Raw genomic sequence first — 11,132 nt, 5'->3', positions numbered from 1 at the left:
GCGCTGGCCTCCTGTGCCTATGAAGCAATTGAAATATGGCTAGTTCATATTTACAAGTGTAAAATACATAGATTTCAAAGACTTGGCATGAAAAAATGTAAAATATCTCAATTTATGTTGATGACATGTTGAAAGAGCATTTTTAATAAGTAAAATATTAAAATTAATGATACCTGTTTCTTTTTGCTTTTTTAGGTGGAATTATAAGAAATTATATGTATATAATATATATGTATATGGTTCACAACATATTTCTATTGGACAGTGCTGCTCTAGAATGAGGCAGTAATGAAGGCAATCCTAAAGGTCTCAGAAACTTCCTCCCAGAAAACCATACAGTCATCAAATTTTAGCTCTGGCCAGGTACACAATAGGTCATCCAGGAGAACATTCATCACCGTCTTATTCATTCATTCATTCATTCATATTTATGAGGTAAAAGCTAATAATTAAGGAAAGAAAGCTTTTCATTGGCACTAAGGTCAAAAAGAAATCCCAAAATTATTCCATAATTCTTATAATTTTAAATTCCGTTCTCTTAAAAGTCTGTCCTGGCTAAAGATTAAAAAAAACTAAAATGATCTGGAAGAGTAAATGGAATGTCTTTCAAATGATCCTATGTATATATTTTCTTCAGTTGAGGTTTTTACAAATTGAGCTAAGATATACTAACATTCTATGTCAAAATCTTATAATTTTAATATGCAGACCTCTCCACATCTTTTTTTTATTCACCACTGTCTTATTTAAAAAACAAAAATCAGAGGCATAGAGAGAAGCAGGGGTTTGTCCAAGATCACACAGCTATGAAAGACTTGAGGCAAATCTAGAAGACCAGGTCTCCCCTCCCCTCCAGGCCTGCCCTTTTGTCAACACACTGGAAAACAAAGGGGCTCATCCTCCTGCCTTAGGAGGAACTGGTTTGAAAGGGGGGTTGTTCAGATGCCTTATTGGATGTGCTTGTTTAGTTAGAGCTGAGCTTCCAGGGAAGCCACCCGCTTAGCTCAACACTCGCAATGATCTTCGCACATAGGTTGGGGAAGTTTCCATCCCATCTTGCTCTACTTAACTGTAGGCAGGGAGGGACAATGGACCAATTTTATCATTTTAAGCAAGTGGAATTTCTCTGGGTAGTCAACCAGGCCCACAAGTGTAGTCCTTAAGCAGGCACTGGCCCTCCCCAGTGTTTGTCTCAACACATCTCTGCTGAGCTGGACCAGTGTAGGGAAAGAGTGCCGACAGAGGGTCTCCAGGAGCGGCTGCTTGGGGAGGAAGCAGCAGGTACCACAAGAGTGAGAAATGCTTTCAGATTCTCTAAATCACACTACAATACGGGCTGTTTTAGGAAGCCCCTCGTTAGGGAGGAGTTTGAAGGGCCTAGGCAGTGGGAGAAAAGTGACCCGTGTGTTAGTTTTAATTCATTCCTAATGTTATTTGATGCTGAAAATATTCCCCCTTCACCACGGGGAGTCCTTACATTAGCTAGCGCATCCTGTGGTCATGGCCCCAGTGGCCTCTGGAGGCCACTATGTTTTCTCATACAATAAGGGCTTCCTATACTTCCTGCCCCAGATCAAGATTCAACCATTTAAAAAAGACACTCTCAAAACAAAACCAAAAAAAAGCTCATAGATACAGAGAACAGATTGATGGTTGCCAGAGGCAGAGCGGGGGTGGGCAGGAATGGGTGAAGGGGGTCAAAAAGTACCAAAAAAAAAAAAAAAAAGACAAAAAAAGACACGTTAAAGAAAACAGGCAGATTCTCCACTGACTAGAGGATAAACAGACTATCATTGAGAAGAAACATATCTTACTGTGAGAAATGGTTTTACCATTTGTTATTGGAGGCAAAGCAGAAGTGAGAGTCATGGTGTCACGGCCCATGAGCACGAAGGGGCTGAATGTTGGGGAGCCCGAAGACACAGCATGGAGGTCACATGAGCTAATGTGAAGGAGTCTGTTAAAAAACAAAATTCTACCAAGTGAATTTGAAGATCTAATTGGCTTTGTGAAGTGATTTCTGAACTGGGCAGCACCTAGCAAGTAGAGGGATGCTCCTAGGAGTTGTACAAAATGGAGGGTTTTTATAGGAAGGAGTATAGGGCAAGGACATTATTAGCAAAGGAAAGGATGGTTACATCTTCTTTTTGAGGGGAAAGGGATGGCAGGGTTCTTCCCATGTGGATTACCTTACCAGAGCGGATCAGGAAATTTCAGCTTGACTGTTAAAAGGTCACATTCCTGGGAGAGGTTCAAACTGCAATGAGGTCTTGGTTTGCTGTGGTTGGGGACAAATGACTCCATTTTGGGCTTCTTGTTCCTCTTAACAATTCCCAATGGCGAATTTAACATTTTAATATGGTTTCTAGGCTCAAAAGATTACAAAAAATTCTAGTGGCTCAGAGCAGGGTCTGCGGTCTTTAAAAGGACCTCAAGAGCAGGTTCTCAGGCTTAAAATCATCTTCTTCCCATGTGGGAACCAGACCTGGTGCTGGCGAGTGCTGGGAGTGGCCACCTGGGATTTGCTCACAGTCGCCCTCCCCTGGGTGGCTCTGGGTGTGTCCACCTGAGGAGAGCAACACAGCAGAGAGCTTCTGGCGGCAACTGAAGAGCAGGATCAGTGGGACACCAGTTACTTGGACCTAACCAGCCCTCGGAGATATCAGTTAGGATCACTCAAATTGGGTCATTTGAAGAGAATTTGATAAAAGGATGGTTTACAAAGGTGTGGGCTGGAGGTAGGGAAACCATAAGGTAAACTGTAGTATCTGGGGCTGAAATTGGGCCTGAAGGAACAAGGGGAAGGTGTGGGTACTGAAATCCTGAGAGAAAGAGCACTCAAGAGTGTGCACTTGCAAGCACAAGCCCAGGCTCATTGTGTGGAGTGGCCACACCAGAACTGTCACCTTCAGTCCTGGCCAGACACAGGGAGGGAGCTAGGGAACAGAAACTCACGCCTAGGGCGCCTGGGTGGCTCAGTTGGTTAAGCGACTGCCTTCGGCTCAGGTCATGATCCTGGAGTCCCGGGATCGAGTCCCGCATCGGGCTCCCTGCTCGGCAGGGAGTCTGCTTCTCCCTCTGACCCTCCCCACTCTCATGTGCTCTCTCTCTCACTCTCTCTGTCAAATAAATAAATAAAATCTTAAAAAAAAAAAAAAAGAAACTCACGCCTCTCTGACCTCCAGCCCTCCACTTTCCTGCCTGACTCCCTACTAGCCTAATCCAGCTGGAAGACAAAGGACAAAGGATAGCCCAACCTCCTAGGGGCATAGAGCAGGACAGAAAAGAGTGGAGATTGGATCTATAGGGGCAACAGAAGATTCCAGCACAGTGGAGTAGAGAAAAAATCAGGAGGGGAGTGTTGTGCGGAGCAGTCCAGAGCAAACCCTGGTCCGGGGCAAATGCGTGTGTGCATGTGCAGGACGTGTGCTGAGCCTCACAACGCATTCTTCTTGTTTTGGGGTGATGGCAGTGACCCGTGCCCACAATCCCCTTGTGTACAAGGTGAGACATCAAGGTCTTTGGTCCCCAAATGTTCCTCCCTACCCCCAAATGTCTTCTCAACTCACAGATTGATGCTTGAAATTCTTCCATTTTAGCTTTTTTCTTTGAGCTAAAGGTTCTGCTAAATGTAAACTGTCCTTTACATTCATGACTCTACAAGTAAGGGAAAAGAGGAAGCAAACATTTCCTGAGTTCCTACTCTGTGCCTACACTCAACGCAAGAGATTTGACATTGATGAAATAACTAAATCACACCACAACCACAGAAGGCAAGTATTATCCACATTGCACACTCGTGAGCAAGGGGGGAGGGGCAGAGGGAGAGGGAGAAGCAGACTCCCCGCTGAGCAGGGAGCCCGACCTGGGGCCTGATCCCAGGACCCTGAGATCATGACCTGGCCACCCAGGCATCCCTCCCTCCCCTCTTACAAGGACACCAATCTTATCAAGGGAGCCCTACCCTCATAACCTCATCTAAACCTGATTACCTCCCAAAGGCACCACCTCAAATATCATCCCATTGTGGCTTACCATCACTTGTGGATTTGGAGGCCAACACAAACATTCAGACCTTAAACAGAAATCTTGATGACTTTTGCCTAGGGTAGGTCCACCCTGCTCTTCTGGGTGGTGACAGTGCCCTTGCCCAACCCTCCCAGGAAGGGCTCCGACGTAAAGGTCTTTTCTTTCCCTTTCCTGACTCCAGTTAAATGCCCAATTTCATCTTTTAGCCTCATTGGATCTCACAGAAAGCAGTGCTCTCCGTGGTAGTGCCATGTTTGAACTCGAAACTGATGCTATGGTGTTAATTCCATGGCTTTTGTAGACGAAGCATCCTGGGTTCAAAATCCACTTGTAATCTGTGTGACCTTTGCCGATCACTCTGAAATTCAATGTTCTCATCTGTAAAATGGAGATAACACTACCTGTCATGCAAAACGTACAGCACAATGTTTGGGACCATGTTGGACTTACAGTGCATAGAGTTGTCTGGAAACCCACCTCCTGATTCCCAGGCCTGGGCTTCTGCCTCTGACTCGTCATCTCCTTTATTTGAAGCACAAAATTTGACATTTATTAAGTGTTTTAGCATGCCGGGGGCCTTGCACTGCCCGTAGATGGCCAGTGATCCTAACATCTGCGTCAGAGGGTTGTCTGGTACACATGAGAAAACATACAGACAAAGAAAGAAAGAAAGTCACAGGAGTGTGATGGGAAGGGGGTGGTGGTGGCTGGGATCTACTCTTTTACAGCCACCCTAGGGCGTGGGAAGTGCTAGGGAAACCCAAGAATTCTCCCAAGGGGGTGAATGATTAACCCCGCGGCTGGTCACCCTGTCTGTGAGCTAGCTGCTGGGCTGGAGCGTCCTCCGGTGGCCATTCCGCTCAGCGTAGAGGTTTGGCTTTGTAAATTTTTCTTCTTTTTCTTAAGTCCAGTTCTTTTGACAGTCGGCCCCTCCTTTCATTCACTCGAATTTTTACGGAGAATGTTTCTTGCCAGGGGATAGTCTAGGCACTGAGGATATAGCGGTGAACAAAACAAACCAAATCTCAGCAGTGTTCTTTCTCTAAACTAACTCGATATAGGCTTAGTAACTTCCATTTGGATCCCTGAACCCTATTTTTTAAAGATTTTATTTGTTTATTTGAGAGAGAGAGAGAGAGAGAGAGCACACAGGAGGTGGGGGAGGGACAAAGGGAAAGGGAGAAGCCAACTCCCTGCAGAGCAGGGAGCCCGATGCTGGACTCGATCACAGGACCCTGGGATCATGATCTGAGCCAAAGGCAGACACTTAACCAACTAAGCCACCCAGGCGCCCTGGATCCCTGAAGCCTATTATTTGCTCCTTCTTTTATGTTGCCAAAGGTGAGTTTTTTAAAAAACTAGCACACATACAGCTTAAATAAAGTGAAACCAGAGCTTCATGTAATATTGGTGCAAATTTGAGGAGTGAGGTTTTTGGCTCAATTTTAAGTGACTTGCCAATGTATCTTAGTGCTTCCTTCCTTTATTATAGATTATGTTTCTGATTTTCATGTGCTTTTCAGGTTTGTTCACGAATGCATTTACAGGGGTTTCTCGAGGTCTGTGCTGTCCAATACAGTAGCCGCTAGTCACACATGACAAAGATTAAATAAATTAAGATAAAAAATGTAGTTTTTTTAGGGGCATCTGGGTGGCTCAGTTGGTTAAGTGTCTGCCTTCGGCTCAGGTCATGATCCCAGGATCCTAGGATCGGGCCCTGCTTCGGGCTCCCTGCTCAGCCGGGAGCCTGCTTCTCTCTCTCCTCCCTGCTCCTGCTCTCTATTGCTTTGTCTCTCTCTCAAATAAATAAATAACATCTTAAAAAAAAATTTAGTTTTTTTAGTTGCACTACTCACATTTCCAGTGCTTGATACTCACATATGATTAGCGGCCATCTCACTGGACAGGGCAGATATATAATGTTTCTATTGCAGAGGATTCTACTGGATGACATTGTAAGGAGTGATGGGGATCCAGCTGTGGGAATGTCACGTTACCATAGTGTGCAGGTATAATCTATCCATTCCTTTCCTCCACCTTCTTACCTACAGTTTGGAAATTGGCCTCTGGCTGGTACCATAAGGAAAACAGAGGGTGTGTGAGCCAGAAGATCTAACTTCCTCCTGTTCACTGACCCTGTTGGGAGAGGTGCCCATGGTCTCTGTTCCTCTTTGGCCCAGGCTCTTATCCAAGTGCACATTAGACTAACAGAGGGGGCTGGTTCCCAGGCTGATCAGCCCTGTGGTTGCTACTTCCTTGTAGATTTGGTTGCCAAGGTTTTGCCTCTCTGCCCCTTTGGTCATGGGTCACTAGCTCTGCTCTTGACCTCTGCCCTTTCTGGCTCTGACTTTGGCCTAGAAGGGGCTTGGGGGATCTTCTTATTGAGGGCTTATACACAAGGAAGCAATTAAATTCCTCCTATGAGACAGTGAGTGGGCCATGAATGGGAGGGTATCTGAAAAGTTGAAGGTCTTCACTCTTGAGCCACTTCCATTTACTTAGCAGCAAAGATAGCTGGACTGAGTATCCTGAACCACAGGCTCTTCCCATTTCTGCTACTAAGTAGCTCTGTGACTTTGGGCACATCAGTTTCTTCATAAGTGGTGAAGGATGTGGGTGATGATTTCCAAGGTTTTCTGCAATTCTATACTCTAAAACTTAGCCAACACCTTTGTGACTCTGGTGGACAAAGATGTTATGATCCAGATAAAACAGATTCACTTCCCAAAGAGAAATCTTCAAGCTCAGATGGCTTCACTGGTGAATTCTTTCAAATACCTAGAGAAGAATAAACACTGATTTTCCACAACCTCTTCCAAAAAACAGAGAAGAGAGAACACTTCCCAACTCATTTTATGAGGTTAGACAAAGACAATACTGAAAAAAAGAAAACTATAAGCCAATATCTGTCATGAACTTAGAAAAAAACCTATGGACCAATATCTCTTATGAACTTAGACCAATATCTCTTTCAAAATCCTCAATAAAATATTAGCAAATTGAATTCATCATTATAAAACAATTATAAATACAAAAATTATATACCATGACCAACTAGAATTTATTCCACATACATAGTCTGATTCAATTTTCAAAAGTCTATTGTATCAAGTGATCAATAAAGCTGGGTTAACAAAAATGTCTACCATATCAACTGGCTAAAGAAAAAAGAAAGAAAGAAAAAGAAGGCTAAAGAAGAAAAATCATATAATCTTATCAATTGGTGCAGGAAAAGCATTTGACAAAATTCAACAATCATTCATGGTAAATATTCTCAACTTGATAAAGAACATCTATGAAAAGCTTACAGCTAGCATCATAGTTGATGGTAAGTGACTGAATGCTTTCCCTCTAAGACTGAGAACAAGGCAAGGATGTCTGTTTTCATCACTCTTATTCAACATAGTACTGGAATTCCTAGCCACTGCAATAAGGAAGAAAAAGAATAAAAGACATACAGAGTGGAAAGGAAGAAAAAAAACTGTCCTATTTTCAAATGACATGATTGCCCTTAAAGAAAATCCCAAAAAAAACTACCTAAAAAAAAAAAAAAATCCTGTAACTGCTATATGAGTTCTGCAAGGATGCAGGATACAAGATCAACACACAAAAATCAACCGCAGTTCTATATACTAACAACAAACATGTAGAAACTGTAATTTAAAATGCTTTACCATTTATAATTGTTCCAAAGAAAATGAAGTATTTAGGTATAAACTTAACAAAACATGCACAGGATCTATATGCTGAAAACTACAAAATCCTAACGAAATAAATCAAAGAAGAGCTAAATCAATGGATATACTGTGGTCATAGAGTGGAAGACTCAACATAGTAAAGATGTCAGTTCTCCCCAAATTCATCTATAGGTTTAATGTAATTCCTATCAAAATCCTAGCAAGGAAGTGAAATAAGTCATTCAGAAAAAGACAAATACCATATGATTTCACTCAAATGTGGAATTTAAGAAACAAAACAAACAAAGAAAAGGAGACCAAAAAAACCCCAACCCAGACTCTGAACTATAGAGAACACACTGCTTGTTACCAGAGGGGAGGTGGGTGGGGGATGGGTGAAATAGGTGATGAGGATTAAGAACACACTTATCATGATGAACACTGAGTAATGCATAGAGTTGTTGAATCACTATATTGTACACCTGAAACTAATATAATATTGTATGTTAATTACACTGGAATTTACATTTTTAAAAAAAGACTTTATTTGAGAGAGAGAGAGAGAGAGATCACAAGCAGGGGGGTGGGGCAGAGGGAGAAGGAGAAGCAGTCCTGATGCAGGACTTGATCCCAGGACCCTGGGATCATGACCTGAGCCGAAGGCAGACGCTAAACCGACTGAGCCACCCAGGCACCCTACACTGGAATTAAAAAAAAAATCTTAGCAAGGTATTTTGTAGACATAGATAAGCTTATTCTAACATTTAGACGGTAAAGCACAGGCCCTAGACTAACTAAAACAATCTTAGAAAAAAAAAAGAATAAGCTGAGAGGAATTTCTCTATCCCATATAAGATAAAACATACCCCTAGAAGCTCAGGATGAAAGGGAAGGAGGATCAAATCCTGGTCAGCCCTTTCCTGAAAGAGACTCTCTGGAAGTGGAGGTATCTGATCACAGGGGCCCTGGAAGGCTGCCTGGGACAGAGAAAATTCCCCATCCTCTTTGAGCTCCTTTATGAATGGCACGGACTTAGGTACTCCATAGTGCTTGGGAGGGAGACTCTGAAATGCTGCTGTTTCTTGAGGCTGTCTCATGGGGGAGTCATATGTTCTCCTTTCCCCAGGTACACCCATAATTTGTTTATTTTATTTTTAAAAAGGATTTTATTTATTTATTTGAGAGTGAGAGAGAACGAGAGAGAGAGAGAGAGAGAGCGCACAAGCAGGGGGAGCGGCAGGCAGAGGGAGAAGCAGACTCCTCGCTGAGCAAGGAGCCTGATGCGGGACTCCATCCCAGGACCCTGGGATCATGACCTGAGCCGAAGGCAGACGCTTAACCGACTGAGCCACCCAGGCGCCCAGCACCCATAATTTGAAGGTAGACTGGTATCTTCTCATTCCTGGTTAATAGTTGTGTGCTATACATGATTCTGAATATATCATTTGCTCTTTGCCTTCTGTGAACTCTCATTTTAATAGGAGAAAGGAGAGGTGTAGAGTCTTTCAAATTTAGGTTAAGAGGCAGGATTGAAATTGGGGCTACTTAGAACAAATCACACACAAAGGTGAAATCAGGAATTTCAGTGATTGTTAATTTCTAGTTTTCTATTTGATGCTTTTCCAAATCTATCTGTCCTTTTCTAAAAATGTCCTATTTTCTTCATTACACTGTATTTTGTTATCTCTTTAATAACTTTAATAACTCTTTTGTTTTATAGTGTCTTTCAGATTATTCTAGTATTTCTAGTTCTTGGGATGCTGATTCTCCTATTATTTGTGTCTACTTAATAATCTTCAGATGGTTCACTGCTTATGGTTTCTAAGTTGTTATTATATATTCATCTTCAGCCACGACTGTTTTACTTTCAGTGAGAATATTCTAGAAGTAAAGCTGTTTTGCATCTCCTTTTGCTAGAGCCCTGGAGTTAAACAGAGCCTGGATGAACTTTTATGTTAATTTCTTGGCCTAGAATTCTCATATCATGGGGCGAGTAGTGCAAATTTAGATCCACACAACATAGATTTGGGTTGGTAATTTCTTTTCTTTTCTTTTTTTTTTTAAGATTTTATTTATTTCACAGAGAGAGAGAGAGGACGCACAAGCAGGGAAAGCTGCAGGGAGAGGGAGAGAGAGAAGCAGGCTTCCCACTGAGCAGGGAGCCCGATGCAGGGCTGGATCCCAGGACCCTGTGTTCATGACCTGAGCTGAAGGCAGACGCTTAATGGACTGAGCCACCCAGGCATCCCTGGGTTGGTAATTTCTTATAGGACCGTTTCCCCCCCTTTATCTTGAGCTCTGAGACACAGCAATCTTGCTTTCTGCTTCTTTGGACTGGTGGGAAGAAATTTTCCAGTCCCATTTGGGGTTTTACATAAGGGTCACAGTTTCAGCCTACAGCCAGGCCCAGCCCCCACCCACTCCTTGACTGCCACGTCAGTTCTATGTGACAGCTCTCTCTAGCTGTGAGTTTTGGAACTTGGGGATTTCCCTTCCTTTTTTTTTTTTCTTTCCTTTTTTTGACCTTGGTTATATATATAGTGAGTGTGTGTGTGTGTGTGTGTGTGTGTGTGTTATGGTTTATCCAGCACATTTATATAATTTGGATATTTGTTGGGTCAGGGGACCTCTTTCCATTAACCCAGTCCTACATGTTATAGGAACCTCTTCTGAGGAATTTATTTAACAAAATAACTTCCAGGGTATCCACAGTGCATCTTGATGTGAATATAAAATCATTCCAGGATTCATAATAAGCATGATCTTATACTTATTAGAGTAAAAGAATTTTTAAACATGCATTGTTATAAAAAAGAATTTTGATTAACTAGAACATTCTATAATGCCAACATGCTGATTAATTATGGTCAGTCTTCCATCACTTGCAAACCTTGACATTTAAGATTTTCACTTGTGTTCTTCCTTCTCTAGGTAAAATCCTTTCTCTCTGCAGGAATGTAACATATTACTTTTATTTATTTATTTTTAAAGATTTTATTTATTTATTTGACAGAGAGAGAGAGGGGGAGTGGGAGAGGGAGAAGCAGGCTTCCTGCTGAGCAGGGAGCCCGACGCGGGGCTCAATCCCGGGACCCAGGGATCATGACCTGAGCTGAAGGCAGACGCTCAACGACTGAGCCACCCAGGCGCCCCTAACATATTACTTTTAATCATCAACTTCATATATACACCTTTGCCCCCTCGTTCATCAAGAAACAATTCAAAATTCCAAACTCACCTACCTCCCCAAATCTTCTGGATTAGCTCCTACACTCCTTAACTTGCCCCTGCTCATACCCTACTTGAATTGCATCAAATGATCTTGCCTTTGTTAATGGGAGGGTTAGTGAGTATTCCTATTTTTGCAGATGTGTCTTCAAACATCTACAAGACCATGCGACTTGCTGAGGGCATTGTTGCATCTTC

Source organism: Neomonachus schauinslandi, chromosome 2 (genome assembly GCF_002201575.2).
Source record: "Neomonachus schauinslandi chromosome 2, ASM220157v2, whole genome shotgun sequence".
NCBI lineage: Eukaryota > Metazoa > Chordata > Mammalia > Carnivora > Phocidae > Neomonachus > Neomonachus schauinslandi.
The sequence above is the reverse complement of the archived record's forward strand: the minus strand, read 5'-3'. Positions refer to the sequence as shown.